This window comes from Achroia grisella, unplaced genomic scaffold, assembly GCF_030625045.1.
Source record: "Achroia grisella isolate CSIRO2021 unplaced genomic scaffold, CSIRO_AGI_Agris_v1 utg782, whole genome shotgun sequence".
Classification (NCBI taxonomy): domain Eukaryota; kingdom Metazoa; phylum Arthropoda; class Insecta; order Lepidoptera; family Pyralidae; genus Achroia; species Achroia grisella.
In genome coordinates, this window is record NW_026713022.1 from 4,850,101 (window position 1) to 4,873,859 (window position 23,759).

At 32.3% G+C, this 23,759-nt stretch overlaps 1 protein-coding gene across 1 annotated transcript in view; it reads left to right on the top strand.

Moving 5' to 3' along the window:
- The window catches only part of LOC131851244 (bone morphogenetic protein receptor type-1B), a 112,628-nt gene that overhangs the window by 262 nt on the left and 88,607 nt on the right, over nt 1–23,759 (top strand). The window lies entirely within an intron of this gene.

Below are 23,759 nucleotides of genomic sequence, written 5' to 3' on the forward strand. Positions count from 1 at the left end.
TTAACGTGTTAATTCACTAAATAGTGAATAAATCGTCACTATTCAGTTACATTATTATTTGTTTATAAAATTTAGAAATAACAGATGATTTCAGAATGTTAGTTTTGGTTGTCATTGAATTAATATTTTCTAATAATTTGTATTATTTCCATTTATTAATCTCCGTAGCTGGAGTTTTTATTAACTACAATAATTTGCGATGTTTAATAGTTGTCCTTGTTTATGAATTATATTTGTTAAAGAGTTAATCACAGGGAATAAATGTCTAATGTTATTCTTGCCAATAGATGTCCTACTTGTTGACATTAAATTTGTATGAATATGTGTAAATAAAAACCTTACACCCTTAAAATGTATATTTTGTGTAAAAGTTGCCACTTGTTGCTATACTTTCACATATAAAATTTGTGTGTGCTTATTTCTATTATGTATTTAAACAGTTTGTATTTAAACGGAGTGATTTAAACAGTTTTTTCAAATGGAAACACTATGGGTCGCAACTTGTAAAATTCAATAATCCAGTTATTGTTCTCTTAAATTAAATAAAATAAAAAAATAATCATGTAAGAAATTAGCTGCTTGTGACTGTCAAAATTTTTGTGTTATCATATTTTTGCCTACCATACAGTTCGGTATACAGATTCAATAGAGACACTTGAACTGGCATGATACTCACCTGGATTTCTTTTTTTTAAAGACAATTTATTTACATTGTGTACTATATTTTGTAAGTCTATCAGATATGAATCTAGGTAGTCCATTTTGGTATCTGCATTAATGGGTACTGTTTGTTATTAAGAGCATACTCAAAAATTATGCTGGCATTCTTGATGAAAATGCTAGATGCTTTATGTATATATGAACAATAAAATAACTAATTAGACTCGTGTGTATATACTTATATGGGTGAATATTAACTGATAAATTTCATCATAATTAAAACTACATGTTTATTTATTACTAACTGTATACTACGCAACTTAGTCTGTGTGGAATTTAACTTTTATTTAAAAAAATCTTTTATTTAAGCTAAAAAAAGTCCCGTCATAATCGGGCCAGCCATTTCAGAGATTTGCCAGAACAAACTGACAGACAGACAAAAATTGTAAAAAATATTATTACATACACCAAGTATGTACCATATTTATATTCATATGCATGTCGTAAAAAATGGTTATTTCAATTTTACAAACAGACACTCATTTATATGTATAGATAATATAATATAACTAATATAAACAAATTAAATCAAATATATGTAAGAAAATGCAGTCAACAGTGGACAATACCTGCCTGTTCCACCTATGAATACATTACAGAAGATATGATGGAGTGCTCCTATTTTATTTATATGTATAGATATTGTATTGCACAATTATGATATAGACTCACAAACACTAGTAAATTCACATACATACTATTATAAATTAAACCAGTCTCTAAATAATCACATGTTTACTATGAATATAGTATAACAATACAGAGTAGTTTATATAATAATTACAATAACAGAGTAGGTTACTATACTATACTTAAGTAGTCTATGTTCAATACACTACACATACCATGCCTCTTGTGAGGTATAGCATATGTGTGGAAGAGAGGCGCAAATTAATATTATTAGTATTTTGCAAATATTATTCAATGGCATAATATGCTTTAATTATCACCATTTGTTTTGATAGGCTATAAAGTTGATCATACTCATTTTCTTTCTTTATTATATATTTTTATACTGGTACTCAACTATCTATCTATACTTCCTACTCTGCATACTCTGAAATTTCACCTTCATACAGTGAATTTTCAGAATGATATACATACTTATTGTATGTATATCATTCTGAAAATTTATCTCTTCATAAATTTTTACTTTTTTTGAAATTTTTCTAATGCTGATGGCCACAAAAGAATTATACATACAATGAGTTTTCATGTATTTTTAGTTTTTAAAATTTTTCTAATGCCGTTGGCCACACCAAAAGACAGGGGGTGAGTCCGTCTTTTGGTGAAGCTGTAAAGACTAGCAGACTTCACTCAAAACCTACGGAAGGAGTTATTGAGCGGCTAAAGGCTGACTGCCTGAAAGATACGACTTTGATCTAAGGGCACCGCTAGTGGTTCGAACCTCGGCCCTGGCCGTCATAATTTCTATCATTTGAGTTGGACGGGAGATCGATCGGAGGGGAGGCTGATGAGTGTAACATGATGAGGTGATCCATGGTGTATTTCATGTACGTGGGCCGTAAGCTTGTGTGTACTTGTATTCATAAGTATATAATAATAATAATAATATTTATTGCAGTTTTAGGTTGTGTTACATAATTAAGTTGTAAGAGTCAATACAATTTTAACATACAAGTGTAATTGTACCATCTGAACTAGTATAGAATTATACTGTATCTCAGATGTCACATGGTATTTTCTATGTGTATTTACAATAAAAAAACTGTGTATTAATATTAGTTGTCTAGTACTCATAATATAAGCTCTGTTTGTCGTAGTTTGGGACCAGATGGCGCTGTGTGAATGGTTTAGAGTCATTTATTTATTTAAAAATATAATGCACCCTAAAATTCTTCAGTAAATCCCAACCATTGGAGGTCACACGATTAATTTTGTTACAGTAAGTTATTGCCTAGTAAAAATTCTCAATAAAAGCTGACTATCCATATAAAAAAAGGTTGATTATCTCTGGTTTAGTGCGATGCGCACACGCATTCGTTATGCGCCATGTTTCATCCGAGGTGTCAGAAATAAGCCTTTATAAAATGCTCAAAAGCTATTTAAGTTATACATAACGCTCGGTTCTGAGAAACATTCGACATTGAGATGGGTCATTTTGTAATAACAATGGCCCGCGCGTATAGGGTTGCCACAGCTCCCTTTTTACAATATTATTTTTTACTAGTTTTGCCCGCGACTTTGTATATATATTCCTTGTAGATCTAATGTTGTTAATGAAACGACAAAAACCAATTAAATATCTGTCTGAGAACATATATTATTTTCGTTCTTAATAAATATATTAATAAAATAATAAATGGCGTATCCAATATATTCACAATATTAATTATTTTATTACTTTGATATATATTTTTGAGCGCTTTCTTTTACATAATTCGTCAAGCTGTTTTTAAGTAAAATCTTAATATACAAATAGATAAACAAAATATTTTCGCCTCGTTACGATTTAAAGTTTTTAATGTGTTTTATATAAATATTTATAAAAATGGAATGTTCAAAAAGATTATATTTGAGTAGTAATAAAATTTATGAAAGAGTGTGGTCAGTAGAATAGTTAGGCATAATACTTTAGAACCTTCTTTAACTTACTACTAGCAAAAGAAAATTCATTTATAGAAAACGACAAAATAAGTATATTTACAGCAAGGAAACCGTAATTAGACTATACTTCTATAAGTAAGGAGGTCAAAATATAGTTGTACTATTAAAAGCTGCGCGTGAATGAAAACAAAATACTTACAAAATATCTTTTTATTATTATAATTGACTTCATAACCCTAAGTTATACAGAATAATTCTAAATATCTTCCATTTCCTTCCTTAAATTAATTAATATAATGATTCGTGTAATGTAATTGACTCACGCCTTATTAAATGAATGGAAAGTTATTATTGTACCAATGGATTTCAAAAACAAGTAACAAAGTTCATATTAGGTGTTATAATTAGATGTCGTGTCATGAAGTTTAATAAAAGTATCATAACAATTTTATTTCACTGAATAACAATTGCGAATTAATAAATATTTCATTCGATACTATTACTATAACGAAGTACTTCTACAATTTTTTGAAGTTTTTCATAGTTATCTAGAACTTCTCACTCCTCGCCATATTACTCCAATTCCTTCGCTGTCCAAGCCATTCGCCTCTGGAACTCTGGAACCGCCTTTTCTTTTACTTTTCTACTTATTCTTCTTATTATATTCCTTCTCTGTACACAACAAATAGTTTGTTATTATAAATGTTATTAATATGTAAGTTACATTTTAATAATATGAACTTGTACGTACTAGTAAATTGAAGACTCTTTTTTTTTATGTAACTATAAAGAAGTTTATAGACATCATGTGATACCCGTAGGAGTTGTCATTCCGAAGGATTAATGTCATATCTATGTCTGTCATATCATATGTCATACCCACTGATTACTGCTACATCTCATTCTTCAGCCGAATCATATAATTAACTACTTGACCTAAGGGACAATGTAAAATAAAAAAATAATTCGTTGTTCTTAAAAAATATACTACGGTTGACAACCCTGCGGTCGCGGCGGAGCCAACCACTTTCTTTTACGTTTTTCCTGCGCGGGTTTTGAACCAAAGACTCCTCGTGACAATGGCAGGGCCAAGAACATTCGATACCTGCTCGGCTGTTGCATAATACAATTTTGTTTTACATTTTTACAGTTAATAAAATATGTTTGTGCATATAAAGATTAGAATAATGTCTAGGTCTCTGCTAACTTCTCCCAAACCATAGATCAAATTTAATACAGTTTTCATTATAATTTCTTTCTTCCAGACGTTTAATATAATACGTACATGTAGTTTTATTTTACGACCGCATCTTATACACAGTGTTCACCCGTGTGAATCTAGGATGAGTTGCTAGTTAATAAAAAAAAGAAACCATTTTGTCTATTGGACATCAAAGTAAGAACACACTAGGGCATTGTGTTATATATTTTAGTGGAATTAAACAAAATAATATAAATTCATTATGTAATAATTTTAACCCACTCAACACTTCCTTTGCCACGCTCTATTGGGTTGACTGGAAGAGATCTCTTTTAGAGATAAGTCCTCCTTTGTTAACATTAGCTGTAATTAATATACTTACAAATGTATTTAAGTGCAATAAAGAATATTTAATAATTATATTATAGTTCACCAAACAATTCATTAGCGTTCAATTAGAGAGTACCCATACAGGGAAGATGTCCCCCTATAAGGCTCCCCATTTAAGGGTACTATCACGTAGCTCTGTCTAAAAAGATCTATAGGTATATGGTTTTATTTAGTTTTTCTTTTCTTCCCCCAGCGTTTTGTTCTTGTTTCTTTAGTAAGCTCTAAAACACCCTGCGAATTAAGAGTAGCGGCCAATTTTAGTGAATATGTGTTCCCCACAAAGTGTGTAAAAATACCTAAATAAATAAAACCAAAACTCTAATGTTAGTTATGATGTTAGGTTTTTTACACTCAGTTAGCCGCAGCATTCGCTGAGATAAAGGTATATGCAAATTTTTACAATGTACGTCTAGTTTCAAATTTAATAATAACCGTACCTACATTTTTTTTAGTGAATGATAATGGAATGGTGCACCCGCCTGCGCTAACGGTTTACGCTGGCGGGGCACCAGTGGAGGATGATAAGATGAACATGAAGTCAGGTCAGTTAGCCCATCGTGATAAATTCACCGGGAATTTATTACGATGGTTTCCAGGGGGAACCGCGTGGAGGTCAACCTGACATGGTAGATTGTTAGCAATGGGATCATCAGTCCACATTACTAACAATTCCCTTCCGTACCTACATTCAATTGTCTGTTATCAAGTATAATGATTACTAACGTCATTAAATTTAATCTTAAATTGCCATCATCATTCACCTAAATAGGACAACCCTAAAGCTTCCCAACTATTCATTTAGTGTTATTCTAATAGCATTCAAGTAGCACGACAACTCGTCTATTTTATGGTTGTCAACCCCAAGATTTGATGTTGGTTAGACCAGGACTATTCAGTTTAAAAACAGGACGCAGTAATAGAATTGCAATAGTTAATGTGTAGGTAGTGAAAATAGGTAAAATGAAATGAAAGTAATTACCTACTTGAATACTAAAATATTCTTATTTTTCATAAAAGTACTTAAATATATATATTATTAATTTTATAATTTAAAACAGCAATAACTCTGAACTTTTTTTTCGGACTACTCTTACAACAACGACAACGTTATTGGCCGCAGCTGGCCTTTACAGCTTCACCGGACTATAAAACTCTGAACGCCGCTTAATAACTATTCGGGACGTCCCAGGACACTACAAAAACTAGGACATGTCCCGGGAAAACATAACAGTTGGTAACTCTGAATGAATTTGAGTGAATTTGGACACAATACCTGCCCCCAGCATGTCCTTGTGGATCACAATGCTACATCCGCCCACATTCAAATACTAGATGCGCCATTGTTGCATTCCTAGAGACGTAACGCTCACCTATGATTTCAGATGCTGATACATTTCATAATTTACACGTGGGTGTAATGAATTCAAATAAAATAACCCTAATTTGATTATAACTAAAACTCTAAAGTATCAATAGTTATTTTACTTGACAGTCTCGGTGGTCTAGCGGTTTAGCACGTTGCCTTACTTTCAATGGTCCCGGGTACGATTCCCCGCACAGTACGAACATTGTATTCATGAGTCATACTCATGTTTGTATTGGTCTGGGTGTTTTCTATGTTGTTATGTACATATTAAAAAAAATCTAAATCATTTAGACCAATTCAATATATCTTTATTCATGTAGGTCTATTGTCCACAGAGTCTAATGATATGTCAAATCTACCGTCAGTTCGGAGTGATCGAGAATAGAAGATCTGACAAGAAACTTAGCTCTATCAGTTCTAATACCCATACCACAAGTTCTGCTCAGCTTGTGGGACTAGATGGCGATTTTTAAATTGTCGTGGTTTATTTTTAGTATATTTTTATTAAGATAATAGTATATTAAATATAAGAACTAACTAATATTACTACTGAAATTGTACGTTTTTGTTGGACTTTAATGGGAATTATAAAGGAAAAAAAAATTGAAGAAAATATCCAAACTATCAAGGCCAAGAGACAGTAATGCCTGCTCCGTATTACAGATGAACCCATAATCTTGACCATGTCTAATCGAAAATTCGATATTACACACGTATCATGTTCGATCTCGATGCTCATTTCTGTTAGGGTCTCGGCCCGAGATCATTTGAACCGCAATGCATTACTTGAGATGGATGCCGATTATGGACCCCGAGCTCATCCGTCCAATCCATTGTCGACGTTGAAAGCTCAAAGTGACGTTATTCACGGTGTATCTGATATGCGAACACTTTTGAAGCATTCGTTATCTGATGTACAGTGAGCGTTTCTCGAAATGTAATGGTACATTTAAAATATTACATGTCATTATATAGTTTACTAGCTGATCCGGCAAACGTTGTTTTGCCATAAAAAATAATATCATTATTAGAAAATAGGGGTTGGTGATAAGTATAAATTTAGGCTTTTTATTGCCACATTATAAAAAGATAAATAAGAATTGTCCAAAAAGTAAAAAATAAATGTTAGGGGTGGACAACCCTTATCACTTAGGGGTATGAAAAATAGATAGAATATGCATATAAAATTTCATAAAAATCGGTTAAGTCAAGCCGTTTCGCAGGAGTATAGTAATTAACATTGTGCACAAGAATTTTATATATATTTAGTTTTGAGGATTTTACTATGTAGGTGTAGTAACTGAGCTGAAATTGTTAAAATAAATTTGTTTAAAACAGCAAAAGGCATTTCTTTTTCGTTCTTCTTGTGCTAAAACTTCAAGACAAAAATACTGCTTTCCTAATGAGTGGTAGATTAAAAAAATGTACGACTATATAAAAGGTTATTTCCTTTCTATTCTATTATATTCTGAGCTTATGTTATTCAAACATTTCGAAATTTTTTCATCACTAGCTGCACCCCTTGACTTTGTCTGCTTTTTTATGATACAGGTTAGCCTATGTCCGTCCTTGTGACTTATCATTCGTTTAGACGTAAATGTAATACACAGACAGATATAGTATATTACTCTCATTACAGATACTTTGAAATTGAAAATGCTTATTAGTTGGACTATTTAAAATAACTCAGAGTACAATGGGCCAATAACCAATTTAAACATATATATACTTTTTTATTGTATTACAATATAGTCAACGAATACTTTTCATTTCCATTTCAGTGTGAGATATTACTTACGTTTTTTACCTGCAGTTAAGCAAATATTTAAGGTATATGAGTTTTTGCATACTTTCGCGCGTGCGTACTTGCAACAAAACATTTTGTGTACAAATTCATTCGAGAATTTGTTTATCAAGTCGTTGACCCGTACAGAAAACACTAAGAACGCATTGTTATAAGTATAACAGAGTTTACAATCAAGGGCATTACCCCTCTAAAACGAGCTATTTGTTTAACAACAACCATTTGTTTAGTTTAGCGTAACAATGTATCGCGTTCCTATGGATTTCCTTACCAATTCACTCGTATTTTGGAATACTAGGCTGTTTTCACGCTCACCAACCACGTAGGCATTACGTGTGGCTAATTTTGTTATGCATAAAATTCACGCATTTCAATATTATTCATGTGCAACTATTTTTGACTCTATTCTAAATATTTCAGTTAAATCCTGACAATATAACTTAATTAATCCACTGACTGTGTAATAGGTAAGCAATATGTAGGGAAACTTTACGTGTACAAAGGGCGTCAAACAAAGTATACACCTACATCTCATAGCAAAAGTTCATTGTCTGTAAGCACATTGTGCAAATATAAATCTATTGGATATGATATTTCATATTCTGGTTCCTACAGGTCAGGTCCAGCCTACCGTAGGAATCAATGTTAATGTGAAACGATTTATAAAAAAAAATATGATTATTATTATTATCTCCTCTGCTTCTGACAGCAGATTGCTTTGCAAGTGATTTTCGGTATTCTTTCGTAATAGATTTTAGTCTTGGGACTCTTCATACGTCTAGGATGGTTAACAATTTATATCAGGTGGACTGAAAGCTTTCTTTCAATTATAGTTCCCTAATAGTAGTCCTATGTTTATGGAATTGATTTCGAGAGTATACTGAAATATTTCGCTTTCAGACTTTTATTATCATAAAACATATATATATATATATATGTATACATTGTATATGGCTAATATAGGCACTAGAAATGTTTAACCATTATAATTATAATACAAAAATTATAGTCCTCTCGTATCCGATGTAAGAGAATCCAGGTAATCGTGTCCGTGTTTAAGTACTCGCACAAAATAATCGTCTCGTAAACTTCACATTGTATACCTTTAAGTCCATTATTTATGTGTAGGATGTACGCATCACGTGTGACATGGGACGTTAATCCGGTTATTTATTCTTATTTCATTAAATGTAGGCTTAACACGACGCTCCTCTAATGCCCACATATTTTTGTAGTATTTTGGGACGGCCCGAACTAAATGTCTCGGGTAACGTTAAGCCTCACTTAATGATGCCGTTTCCATCTCTGTCGAGGGTTCTGAATGTTTTTTCAAGTCATTCAGTCCCTATAATCGTTTTCTATTAATTCACGACTCGGCAAACGTTAGTATTTTGACTATAATAACACAGAAGGAACTCTGGAAGTGTTTCAATATCTAACGTAACTCTTCATAGTAAAACAAAAGTAAATATGCCGTGTCGATGTTCATTTTCCAATTAAAATGTGTTGTTACATAAAAATAAGTAAGTGTGTGGCTCATTAGAAAAGAATCTGTACACTTCAGTAACGTTGCTAAGCTATATGGAGGGTAAAGTAGTGCGGCCAGTTTTTGTGGTGAAGTGCTGCACGAAGCAAGACTATTGCCTGCAATTTGTTCGTACGTGCGAAGTGGGATTGCCTTCCTTAATTGTGGTCGTTTGCCGTGCGGACCATTTTATTTACTCCGTATTATGCACCACACCAATCTCGGATTCGCTTCGTGGAATTGCGCAAATTGATGGCCATGGAATAATGTTTAATAAATCTTAGATATTTTCCAGATGAACGAGAGAGAATGATTTTAGAATACATTTGTTTTGGTAAAATACAGCCAATTTTCATTAAATGCTCCTACACTGTGAGTGCGTGTGTAAATCTTGATAATACGTTCCTATTAGGGCACGCCGGTGCCTGTTCGGTCGTGGGAGTTACGAGTGCACTTATAAGGCATTAAAGTGAGCCGACTAACGTCGCGGATTGACTTTGAATGGCCAATATTGGAGGTGTGCGAGGTTGTGGAGTCGTGGTTAACTCCTGAGTACACGTCGTTTTTTGTTCGGCGGGCGTTGCGAACGAAATTACGCCTCGTTCGGCGCCGCGCGGCCGCATCGACTCCTCTTTTTACATCGGCCGAGTCGAATTTTATTATTTTTATTTAACACCTGCGCCCAGTAATCTGTATTCGACGATCTCCCGAACGCTTAACTCTTTTTGGACTTGTTTTTGTGTCGGAAAAGACCGATTTATGGTACACCGCTCTGTTACCCGAAAACTGTCGTTTAATTTTCGTTGTATCGCCGGTGACTATCGATTATGTCGGTTTATGTTTAGATTCCTTACCTTACATTAGTTGATTATGCAGCTGTGTAGCCCTAATATTCAACTGGAAACATCGTATTTAATTCTTGTAACAGCGTTGAACAGGAACCATTAAAAATTTACTTTATTTCATTACATTTAAATTTATGGAAAAAAAATTTTTTTTTTCAGTCATAAGTAGGCAAACAGCATCTGTGAATACTTAGACTTCGTTCAGATATATTTTACCTTAATTTCTTTTTATGGAATGTAAATTTAAATAGTTAAAAGTGAGATTTTACTATCAATAAATAGTATTCTTATAACACTATACCCAGCAGAAGAACATGGCCTGCTCTATTATTATATAGTATTAGACAAAAATAAGAAAGTACAAGAAAGTGTATTCTAAAAAGTTCAGTTGTATCTTTCCATTAAAGGTTCGAGTAAGAAAATTCCAAAACGATTAAGTGCACGTATCATTAATAGATACGTATCGGGTCGTCCTTGGTTTTGGTGGGATCGATTTTATAAAAAATAATAATGGTAGCTTTTAAGATCTAAACGCTAATTGCTACCGGCACGCGGCGAGGCTACGCCGGCGCCGCTCCAACGTGTTATTATATTGCTCTCCAGTCCTGAAGTAGTTAAAAGGACCATGAGTTTAGTGTACAGAGTTTTAATGTGATTACTGTGTTATGCTGCAGTAAATTCTGTCAGTACAGATTGAAAATAGAATCCATTGATCTATTTTTTGATGTTGATTTATAAAAGCTAAAAATTTGTTAATTTTCTGTTTTATTGTGTGTATTATCTGATAGTATATATATTCTTTGGTGATTTATTAAATAATACAAGATTTTAAAATGATATTAACATTATCATCATGTTAGTCTTCAGTTCTTATATTATTCTGTGAATTATATATCTATTTATATATAAATTAATTGCTGTTAGTTAGTTTCGCTAAAACTCGAGAAAGGCTGAACCGATTTGACTAATTTTAGTCTTGAAATATTCGTGGAAGTCCAGGGAAAGTTTTAACGGTGATAACATATGAAGAAATTGCATGGAGACCAGTAAAAACAACAATTTTATTTTCCCATACAAACTGTCAATGTGCGTTCAGAAATTTATTGCGTAACCGAATTTGAAAATTCCTTTATTTCTGAGGCGGAACAGAGTTCGTGGGGTCAGCTATACATATAGTTATACATATATTGTTTGACGATTTATCAAATAGTACAAGATTTGAAATGATATTAGAGCAACTTTTATCAATTTCCAATTCCCAGTACTGGTCGCGTATCAAATGGTTTTTTTTTAATTAATGAAATTAGTATTCGTCGAATTTCTAATGTCTTGACCTTATTCTTATCACATAGGTTAATTAAATACTTTATCAGTATACTATATGTGTTACTCGATGCTATTTTTATAAATATTCGAAATGTTTTGCGGTATCTAAATTTGTATTAACTGAGAGTATTATTTTTACTATATATAATTTTGTTTTGAAAGGAAGACGAAGTTATTTTAATAAGAAATATTTAATTATTTATTAATTGACGGTAGGTTTGATTTATCAATAAGTATGTAATATCTCTGCATCTCTGATCTCCATGAATGAATATATTTTGATTCGATAACGATGCTATTGAATTAATTATAATGGATGACGACTTCAGTGGTCTAGCGGTTTAACACACCACTTTACTTCTAATGGTCGCGGGTTCGATTCATCGCACGGTACAAACACTTGTAGTCATTTTGTATGACTGTATCGGTCTGTATGTTTTTAATAATATATGTATTTACAAAAAAATATAAATATTTATATAAGTAGTCTAGTACCCATAACACAAGTTCTGCTTACCTTGGGACTAGATGGCGCTGATTTGTGCAGGGATATTATCTTAATTTTATTATTATTATAAACGCGAAAGTTTGTGAGTATGGATATATAGATGGATGTTTGTTACTCTTTCACGCAAAAACTACTGAACGGATTTTGATGAAACTTTACAGTAATATAGCTTATGCTCACACACATAGGCTATAATTTAAAAAGATATAATGTAAATTTAGTAAGTGTGATTCAGACGAAGTTGCGCGGATCAACTGATTAATTGTATATCTTTTCTAAAAAGCAATTCTCAAAGACATGTCCTCGTTCTATCGTTATCAACAGTAGATATTAGAATATTTTGGTACATGCTCAAACTGTGAACTGAATGTGCAGGAAGATATTATACAGAGACCCGTCGTTTTATAGTTCAAATGTATGTCGTGGAGATCGTTACACGAAAATAGTTGGCTTTACATATATATTTTTATTGCCATAACCCTAATTCAACTGTATGTTGTCGCAGACGTTTATAGGGAAGGGCTGGTTGGACATTTTTCCATTTTTATTTTCTGCTTCATTTTCTGTTGTATCGTATTTTTATGTCTTTTGACAAGAAGACAGTTTTTTTATATAAATAGCTTTCTATAATTAGCTACGCGCCCCGGCTTCACCCGGGTGTACATGTATTATATTATACATATATATAATAAAAAAATCGCTTTGAAAACCGTTGCGTAGTTTTAAAGATTTAAGCATACATGGGAACGGGCAGACAGCGACAGCGACTTTGTTTATACTATGTGATGATGATGATATATTTATTTATTAACAAAAGAAAAGACACATATACATTAGAATTTGTACACTGATTACTTAAAATAAAGAAATAAATAAAAAGAAAATAGCTTCTCAAATTACATACAATTTTATTGAAACAGTAGTAGTACCTTAGGCGTATTTTGGGGTGAAAGATACTGACTGAGCTGATTCTATGAGTGTATCGTTTACACGTACACTGAGTTATTTTATCGAGTGTTTTAGCTATTGTCAGGTGCTAAGATCTGTATAGAAAAGACAAGAGAAAAGACAGATATTAAATACTATCGAAAATAGATAATAGAGCTAAATATAATCTACACATATAGATGAAATTGGAGTGTCTGTTTGTAATATTGAAATAACCGTTTTATACTACACGCATACGAATATAAATACGGTACATACACCAAAATATTTTTTTTACAATTTTTGTCTGTCTGTCTGTTTGTTCCGGTTAATCTCTGAAATGGCTGGACCGATTTTGACGGAACTTTTTTTGGCAGGTAACTGATGTAATAAGGAGTAACTTATGCTACATTTATTTTAGAAAAATTAAGTTAAATTCCACGCGGACGAAGTCGCGGGAACAGCTAGTATAGTTTTTGTTATTCAACGGGAGAGAGAAATAGTCCATAAAGCAGCAGAAGAAAGCAGAGAACATTCAATCTTCATTTAAATGAATTGAAGAAGAAACTACGTTCAATCTACACAGAACGTCGTAGATTTCATTATCATAAGTATCTGTAACAGACTTACGTCAATATGATTTAATTTGTTTATTACGTGTAAATGAAGTATCTGTTAATAGGTTAGTACAGATACACAAAATTTAATGAACTAACTGTAAGAAAACATTAGTAATCATCGTTAGAAAATTAGTGAATATCTTAAACCTATCGCGTTCTCTATTCTCTGAACATTGGTATTCCAATCCGACCTCAAGATTTATAAAATGAAATGGCGCTGTGTGAATTGTGCTGAGATTATTTATTTAATTATATTTTGTTATTTTACGGGAGAGAGATAGTAGTTAAAGAAGCAGAAGAAATCAGAGAAGATTCAATCTTCATTTAAATGAATCAGAGAAGAAACTACTTTCAATCTACACAGAACGTCAGACACACAAAATTTACTGAACTAACTATAAGAAAACATTAATAATCATCGTTAGAAAATTAGTGAATATCAAACGTGTCGCGTTCTCTATTCTCTGAACATTGGTATTCCAATCCGACCTCAAGATTTATAAAATGAATCCCATCGTCAAAAAACGCGGCCCCGTGGCGCCTGCGCACCTTCCGCAAACTTGTTACGTCACACCCACAATACACCGTAAAACGAATGCCATAAAGTCTATATTTAACACCTCGGCCGTTAAATGTAAATTTGTTAACCAATAAATCATATTCGCCTCCTGCCTCCTTGTACGTCTGTTTTTACACAAATATACAACTATAAAACGAATAAATATATTAATAATTGTATTGGAATTTATTTGTAATTGTCTGTTTGGACGTATTGATTGTAATAATTGTGAAGTTATGAATAAAATACAGGTCAATTTTAAACTTTCGTGTTTAATATACATTATTTAAATTATTAACCTAGGTTGCACTAGCCATGGTCACGAGCTGGCTAGTGCAACCTAGTCGAAACTTCGAGAGGTAAATACATACCTTTATTTGCCATAAAATTATTCGTGTTAAGACCCGGTTAATAATTTAAATAAAATACAGGTCTTTTTCTGTTTGATGTTAGTTTTTGTTATGGTGGTAGTTATTTGACACTAATTAACGAGTTTGGCAAATGGCGATTTCAGAAGCTACAGAGAAGTGGCAAATGAGTGTATATAATCGATTTCTTCTGCATAATAATAATATTAGCCCGGGACAATTTATACAGCGCCGTCTAGTTCCAAGCTAAGCATATTGCCATATGGTGTTAAGTTTTAATAAATAAATGTGTTATGAATACAACAACAAAATAACTGACACAAATACTAATACACATTATATATAGAAAACATCCAGACGGATACAATCATACTAATGAATACAAATGTTTGTACCATACGAGGAATCGAACCCGCGACCATTGCCCATTGAGCAAGAGCATGTCTGCATGCGCGAGACAGCAACAGCCAGGTGTCTTACTCTTTCTCGCCAATACGGTAGCTATCGTTTGTTTTGTCCCTTGATATTGTATATGTATTTAGCTATACTTTGGTATTATTATACAAGAATCTATATATTTACATAGGTTCCTATATTCCAGGTTTGAAGTGCTCTTCAAATATGATGAAATTGTAATGTAGATAAGCAATTAGCCAAGCACGAGTTGTACTTACCGGTAGTGTTCAGGATATGTAGTGTTATGTAGCAATGTATAAGTAATATATATAAATTAAAACGTCCGACTTATTATTTAGCTCATTTATTACTCGCTGTCAGAATGTCAAAAACAAATGAATATATTTTCTTTAGAAGAAAACACAAATACATTTTAACAAATAATATTAAAAAAGGTTTACATACGCATCAATAAGCTATAAGTTATTTTGATAAATTCATAAGATCTATTAATTATTGGCGTTACTATAATGTAATACTAAATAATGTGTATAATTTTTATAAGCTGTTGATTATCTAAAAAAAACAATTACAATGCACTTTCTTGTTTCACTTTGTTACACTTTGTTTCTTCAATGTTTTGTTTGAAATTCTCATCACTTAAGGTATATTATGAAAGTTACTAATATAAAAAAGATATTAATCTATTTTAAAGGTGGAAAATATATATCTGAAAATTATTTTCGAATAGTTAATCAAACTTTAGGTATTTATTTTCTAGTTTCTGGCTTGCATACGAAAATTACTACTTTGTCGATTGTCGATACTAAATTGACGATATAAGAAGAGTAGCATCTTCTTATATCGAGCATTCACCTTCAGTCATCTGCTTCTTCCTTATCCCATTTATTTGGAGTCGACGTAATATGTTTTTCTCTTCCATTCATTCCTGTTCGCAGTCATCGCGTTATTTACTCCCTTTCTTATCATATCATCTTTCACACAGTCCATCCATCTCTTTTTCGGCCTTCCTCTGCCCTTATAACCATCCACATTCATATTCACCTTCAGTAGCAAAGAAAAGTGATAATAGTTTTTGCACTAAACTAGGTTAACCTTTCGAATGTCTGTCGCCTGTCGCAGCGACTTAATGTGAAGAGGCGGTATGCACGAGACAGCTGTATTTTTTCAAATGCGTTTCAATCTTATTTCATTTAAAATAAGGACTAAATTGGTTAAAAAGAAGTCAAGGTTTTGCGGGCATAGATCTGCGACAAGACCGTAATACGGTTTAAGGGTTAAAATAGGCTACACAATCAGGTTATAGATGTATATAAATTTCTTTATTCATTGTAATTCCCGTTTATAAAGTCGTGTTGAATATTCAGTAATCATTATTAAGGTTAAACAGTCGTTAGTCTGTCTGTGTCTGCGAGTTCTGTGACCGACTTGCCAACCGTTTGATGTAAAATACATGAAAGAACCGGGTCGCGCTAACTTCTCATAATTCATTGCGTCTATATTTATTACTTAGTAGCTGTATCCTATGGGGGAGGGGTTAGTTAGTAATGGGAACTGATGACCTATTTATAAATAAATAAATATGTAACCCTCAACAATTAATATAGCGCCATCCAGTCCCACGGTAAGCAGAGCTTGTGTTATGGATAGACAACTGATATAAATACTTAGATATTAGATAGTACATACATACATAATATACATAGAAAACATGGAGATCGATGCAAATAATGATATTCATGAATACAAAAGTTTGGACCGTGCGAGGAATCGAACCCCTGACCATTGGAAGTTAAGCGGTGTACTAAACTGCTAGGTCATCGAGGCCGTCGATTTGCAAGCAATATACCATGTCACTTCAACCTTTGTATGGTTACCTAGAAAAAATTATGGTTGTTGCTTTGTAAATTTCTGATGAAGGATAAGATAATCTAAACTCATGGTCATCTTATTCTCTTTTACTCCATAACATCTATACCTACATATAAATAAAATTCGAGTGTCTGTTTGTAATATTGAAATAACCGTGTTTTACTACATGCACATGAATATATATATGGTATATACACCAAAAAATCCCTTTTTACAATTTTTGTCTGTCGGTCGGTCTGTTTATTCCGGCTAATCTCTAAAACGGCTGGACCGATGTTAACGGGACTTCTTTTGGCAGGTAGCTAAAGTAATAAGGAGTCACTTAAGCTACTTTTATTTTGAAAAATTCTGTTATTTTAGAAAATTAAAGTTAAATTCCATGCGAACGAAGTCACGGGAACAGCTAGTTATAAATAAAGTTGCGGCGTAGCGTGCATGTATTAGAATACTCATTTACCAGTTTATTATTTATGAATGAATTAATAAAATAATGTGACACATCACCTAGATACATCAAAATAATAATTGCATTTAATAATGTATGACAAATTCAATAAAGATGTATCTAAACTGTGTCACCCCACCTTACATTTTCCTACTTTTATTTGTATATAAATCATTATTTCTATGTAGTTTAATCATTTAATAAATGTATATAGACATTATGTTGATTTAAATAGATGTTTGAAAAATTTAAGTACAAATTTAATAAATGTATATAGAAATTTTTTAAATAGAGATTCTTTTTTCTGACTTTCTTCTCCTTTTATAGAGGAATGATTTTCATTTAATTTTCTTCATTACACAACCATGTGAAGCCGGGATGGAGTAGTTTCTTATTGTATTTAGAAACTTAATAGATAATGATGACATGACAGATTTTCCTTTGTACTTTGTATTTTATACACTACTATAACGGCTTCGCCAGGGTGTACATGTATTATACATATAAACCTTCCTCTTGAATCACTCTATCTATTAAAAAAACCGCTTCAAAATCCGTTGTGTAGTTTTAAAGATATAAGCATACACAGGGACAGAAAGACAGCGACAGCGACTTAGTTTTATACTATGTAATGATGTATGTATGTAATTTAAAAAAAATGTATCTAAGTGTTCATATTAGTGTATAGTACCTATAACACAAGCTCTGCTTAGCTTGGGACTAGATGGCGCTGTGTGAATTGTCCAAGAATATTATTATTATAATATCAAGCGTATTGCCATAATCATAGCGACTACATTAATTTGCATAATATCAAATAAATATTGATTGATTTAAGTATACATAGGGACGAACTGACAGCAACAGCCACTTTGTTTTATACTATGTAATAATTAGCTATGTCCGTTACCTACGTAAAATGTATACACTGTGTTATTCTGATGTATGACCTATATTAATGTAAAGTTTCATTAAAATCAATTCAGTAAATTTTGCGGAAAAGAGAATCAAACATCCATGCATACATCCACCCATACTCACAAACCTCCGCATTTATTATATTAGTACCAGCTGACCTCGTTGTTTTACCATATAAATTAAAATCGCTATTAAAAAATTGGGGTTCATGCTAGAAGGGAGAAAATTTATACATTTGTATGTATTTATCAATCTTAAATAATAATAAAATGAAAACCACTTAGGGGTATAAAAAATAGATAGTAGCCGATTCTCAGACCTACTGAATATATGTATATATATGAAGTATAAATTTTAATAAAAATCGTTCAAATCGTTTCGGAGGAGTATGGTAATTAACATTGTGACACGAGAATTTTATATATAAGATTTATATTATTAACTGGATATTTTTTTGGATAATGGTCTTTAATAATATATCTTTTCAACGTTTCGGCTAGGTTACACTAGCGGTGGTCGCAAACTGACTACAAACTTTGTTTTTTATAGTTCCAAGATATGCCCTCTATTATATATCAAGGTCCACAGATCTACATATATTTCTCAGATCCTAATCTCAACAGAGTCGTGTGTAATATTTATCTTTTTAATTAATATCATCATCCATTATTAATTTCTGTGTTAATGCCCATGAAGCGGCCGAGTCCGTCTCAAAGTCGCCGCTCGTTATGCCCATCTATTACAGCCGAGTTTTTGTTGAACCCATTTGTTATGCAAAATGTTAAAAAACGTAATTAGATGGAAGTTTTACAGGTATCGAGGTATCGGTTTAATTTATTGCGCACGAAAATGCCACTGGTCGGTTTAATTTCGATGAGAACTGTGATATCTGGTAGTTTAATTAGAATATCTGTACTAATATTATAGGCTGAAGAGTTTGTTTGTTTGAACGCGCTAATCTCAGGAACTACTGGTTCGAATTGAAAAATTATTTTTGTGTTGGATAGTCCATTTTTCGAGGAAGGTTTTAAGCTATATAACAATGTGCTACGACCAATAGAAGCGAAGCCATCAGTGAAAAATGTTGCAAAAACGGGGAAAATTATTGATATTTAAAAGCTTCCGTTGCGTGCGCTGCGCGAACGTAGTCGCGGGTACAGCTAGTCGTGTATATTGCGCGGATGTTGTACTATTAAATTTCTATAGTTTTTTTTAGGAATGGGATTGTAGTATATATAGTCTATGGCATAATTAATATTGTTCATAACATACTCTGTGCAGTTGACATAGCCTGATTGTAAAAATGGCGGGAACAGCCTAATTAAATGTGAACCATTCCCAAAAAAACTATAGAAATTTAATTATATTTTAAGAAGCTTTTAAATATGAATAATTTTTCCCGTTTTTGCAACATTTTTCACTGATGCTTCGCTTCTATTGGTCGTAGCATAATGTTATATAGCTTAAAACCTTCCTCGAAAAATGGACTATCCAACACAAAAATAATTTTTCAATACGAACCAGTAGTACCTGAGATTAGCGCGTTCAAACAAACAAACTGTTCAGCCTATAATATTAGTACAGATATTCTAATTAAACTACCAGATATCACAGTTCTCATCGAAATTAAACCGACCAGTGGCATTTTCGTATGAACAATTATGAACAATATTAATTATGCCAAAGACTATATATACTACAGTACTATCGACAACAGTGGAGCCTGACTCTGCCTGACCCCCTTAAGGATCATTTTTCTCTGCACATGCAAAATTACTGGCACGGAAATGCCACCGGTCGGTTTAATTTCGATGGGAAAGCGGACTATGATCTAGTAGTTTAATTAGAATATCGTGTATATTGCTCGGATGTTGTACTATTAAATTTCTAGACTTTTTGTTATATCTATAGCTAAGTATGGGAAGGTACTATCGACTACATCGGAGTTAGATTCCCTTAAGGATGATTTTCTCTGCATATTCAAAAGTACTACCACAAATACTTTTGACCACAATTTAAGGAAGCAAGCACAAAATATTTTTTGGTATTTTTTTTTAAATACGTATGATATCGACTGCACTGTATTGAAGCTGTTATCTGTGTAATTGTTTGCAACGAGATTTTGGATAATATAAATAATATGAACAACCAAGATACACCAAGAAGTTTGCAAAAAGAATACAGAAAGAACACAATTGCATAAGTCATATCTATACATCTATACATATGAATAAAATTGGAGTGTCTGTTTGTAATATTGAAATAACCGTTTTTCATTACACGCACATTATATGAATATAAATACGATACATACACCAAAATAACATTTTTTACAATTTTTGTCTGTCTGTTTGTTCCAGCTAAGATTAGCTGATTCAGAGATCTGAAATGGGTGGACCGAGAGGTTTTATATGCATGTAGTAAAAAACGGTTATTTCAATATTACAAACAGACACTCCAATTTTATTTATACGTATAGATAATGTTATGGTATCTGTAACATTAGTAAGGATTACATTGCACTTATACTATAAACATATGGTACAACTTTAATTGAATAAAAACCACGGCAAACAAGTTCTATTCACACTTGGCTAGTTTTTTATTATTTATATACTGTAATTTATATAGAGGATCGTTGTATTATGTGATCAGTTTGATTGACGGCGCTTCGTTAAGGTCCTCTTCATAAGATGTGGGAAGTTAAGGTCAGCATCCACGATGCACTCACAGTAATTGAATCGCAGTCGAAGCAGTCTAGTGTTAGTAATAAAATACAGTCAATTCGAGTATAGAATTTTTTATATTTTTCTTCTTTAAAATGAAGTCACTTCTGTTGTCTGTTCGCTTAGATCTTTTAAACTACGCATTTAAGAGGAAGGTTTATATATATAATATAATGCGAAGCTGGGGCGAGTAGTTAGTATATTATAAATATAATGTACGTATTTAAAAAAAATAGTATTTCTATCAATAGTTTAGTACATATAGATAGACAGGGTCTTTCGCATCCAAATATGTTTTTATCACTATCCCTACTGCCCAGTTGGACAGCTCCTTCAGAGAAGAACTAGCAAAAAAACTCTTAAACAGTTTTAAATCTTAAAAAAAAGAAGCATCCAAGTAGTGTACGTCTAATATATTAAAAACATCTAAAACAGTGTTGTCCCATGTCATATAAACAATTTCCTAATGATTTCTTCCTAAACTCATTTATTTAAGTTTTCTAAACTAAGGTGGAAAATGGTACTAAAAAGTTGGGAAAGACTGATCTAAAATATCATCTAGAAATATATAAAATAAAGTCATCCAGCTGTCCGTACGTATGTGCCATCGTCAATGTTAGACATTAAACTCAAACGAAGCTTAACTCGTAAACAATGACGTCTCATCTCCTTTTACGACACGTGATATTTCATGCGGCAGACTGAAGGGACTTTGTGTAGAGAGAGGTTCTAAAGCGCACCGGTCCAGAATGACTCGAGTATTGAAATTTAGGCCTTTTGTCATATTTCTGTTTATTTTTATATCTCTACAAGATGGTTCTTTACAGGATCATGTCCAGGTGGGTTTAGTCGTGCTATTGATTGATTTTAGAAATATGAAAGCGTAGCGGTTTTTGTATTGATTGCCGCATGCATTTTTATGTAAAATGTGAATACTATAACTATCAGATAGCAATTGTAAGTAGCTTTGACGTAGTCTAGTGTTTTGAGTAGTCATGCTCACTAAAATGTCCAGACTTGTGGCGGCGTGGTGGGCCGGGTCATTGGGCTCCCTAAAATATGGTCGAGCGCAGTGATGGCTGGCTCATCCGTCATACTCGTGAACGCTGTTTAGGGCTGGTCTGCTCTAATCACTATGACTGATTTCCTCTTATTAATTGTTTAACCAGTTGGTTATATATTCAATATTTTTTCTATTTGAGTATTTAATAGAATTAGTGCTAATTGGTGGTTTGTATTCACACACTTAAACTTAAAAATGTAAAGTAATAATAAAATTATTTCAAGTTTCTTGCTCGTTCTTCTTGTGATGAGACAGGTTTCCGAACGAGCGGTAGATTAAAAAATGTAATGACTATTCAAAAGTGCTTCAATGTAAGTTTATTTGAATAAATGATTATCTATTCTATTCTATTCTATAGGCCTGTTACACATAGTAAGGGTATAGGGTTTTTTTAGGTATGATAATGGAGTGTGTACCACTCCATTACATACCACGCCTGACACGGTTTACGCTGGCGGGGCTCCAGTGGAGGATAATAAGATGAACATGAGGTCAGGTCAGTTAGCCCATCGTAACATATTCACCAGGAATTTGTCTTCCTGATGGTTTCGAGAAGGAACTGCGTGGAGGTCAACCTGACATGGTACATTGCTAGTGGGTTATTAAGTCCACATTACTAACATTCCTCTTTCCTCTCGGGAGTATGGGGTTATAATTATATATATATATATATATATATAAGGGTTGACAAAATATTTTTTTCTTTGTATCTTTATTTTGCCTAATTTTCTGATTAAGGAGTAGTGTTGTATTTGGCTAATCGAAGATGTATTTTTTATTCTAAAATTCTAAATTTGAACTACAAATTTAGAATATGTTAATAGTAAGTTCTTGTGTATACTTAAATTATGTCTTGTCAATAAATCCTAATATATATGTATCTCCATCTTTTCCGTCTTTATCTATAGTTTCCTTTTACCTAGGCACATATAAAATAAAACTACAACACTCTATACGATGATTCTTTACAGGATCATGTCCAGGTGGGTTTAAAGTTTACGTTAATACTAATAGGATTTGTTTTGTATAATCCGCTAATGAACAATCTTGTCTATCAGACAACATACTTCTTATACTTGGTGGATTATATAAAGTAAATTTGTATAATATCATTATACAAATTTACTACTACTACTAGTTGATTTAATTTACAAATTGTTTTACAAGTTTCATACAAACTTTCATCCTATTTTATCCCTTTGGGGGTAGAATGTATTAAAATCCTTTCTTAGCGGATGCCTTCGTCATAACATCTACCTGCATGCCAAATTTTAGCCCGATTCGTCCAGTGGTTTGGACTGTGCGTTGATAGATCACTATGTCAGTCACCTTTGAGTTTACATATATTTAGATAATTACTATTGCTCATTGCATATTTGTATCATTTATCGAACATTGAAATGTAAATTTTAATCAGAGCTTTATTTTTTAATATAATTGTTAATTGTTTATAATAATATTATTAATGATAATATCGTTTATGAACCGTTATCGTTACTACATAAAATATGCAAAACTTGTTAAAAATTTGGCTTGCTTCAACTTTCACAATACCACTGTTATTCCACAACCTGTTCTTTATAAAACGCAA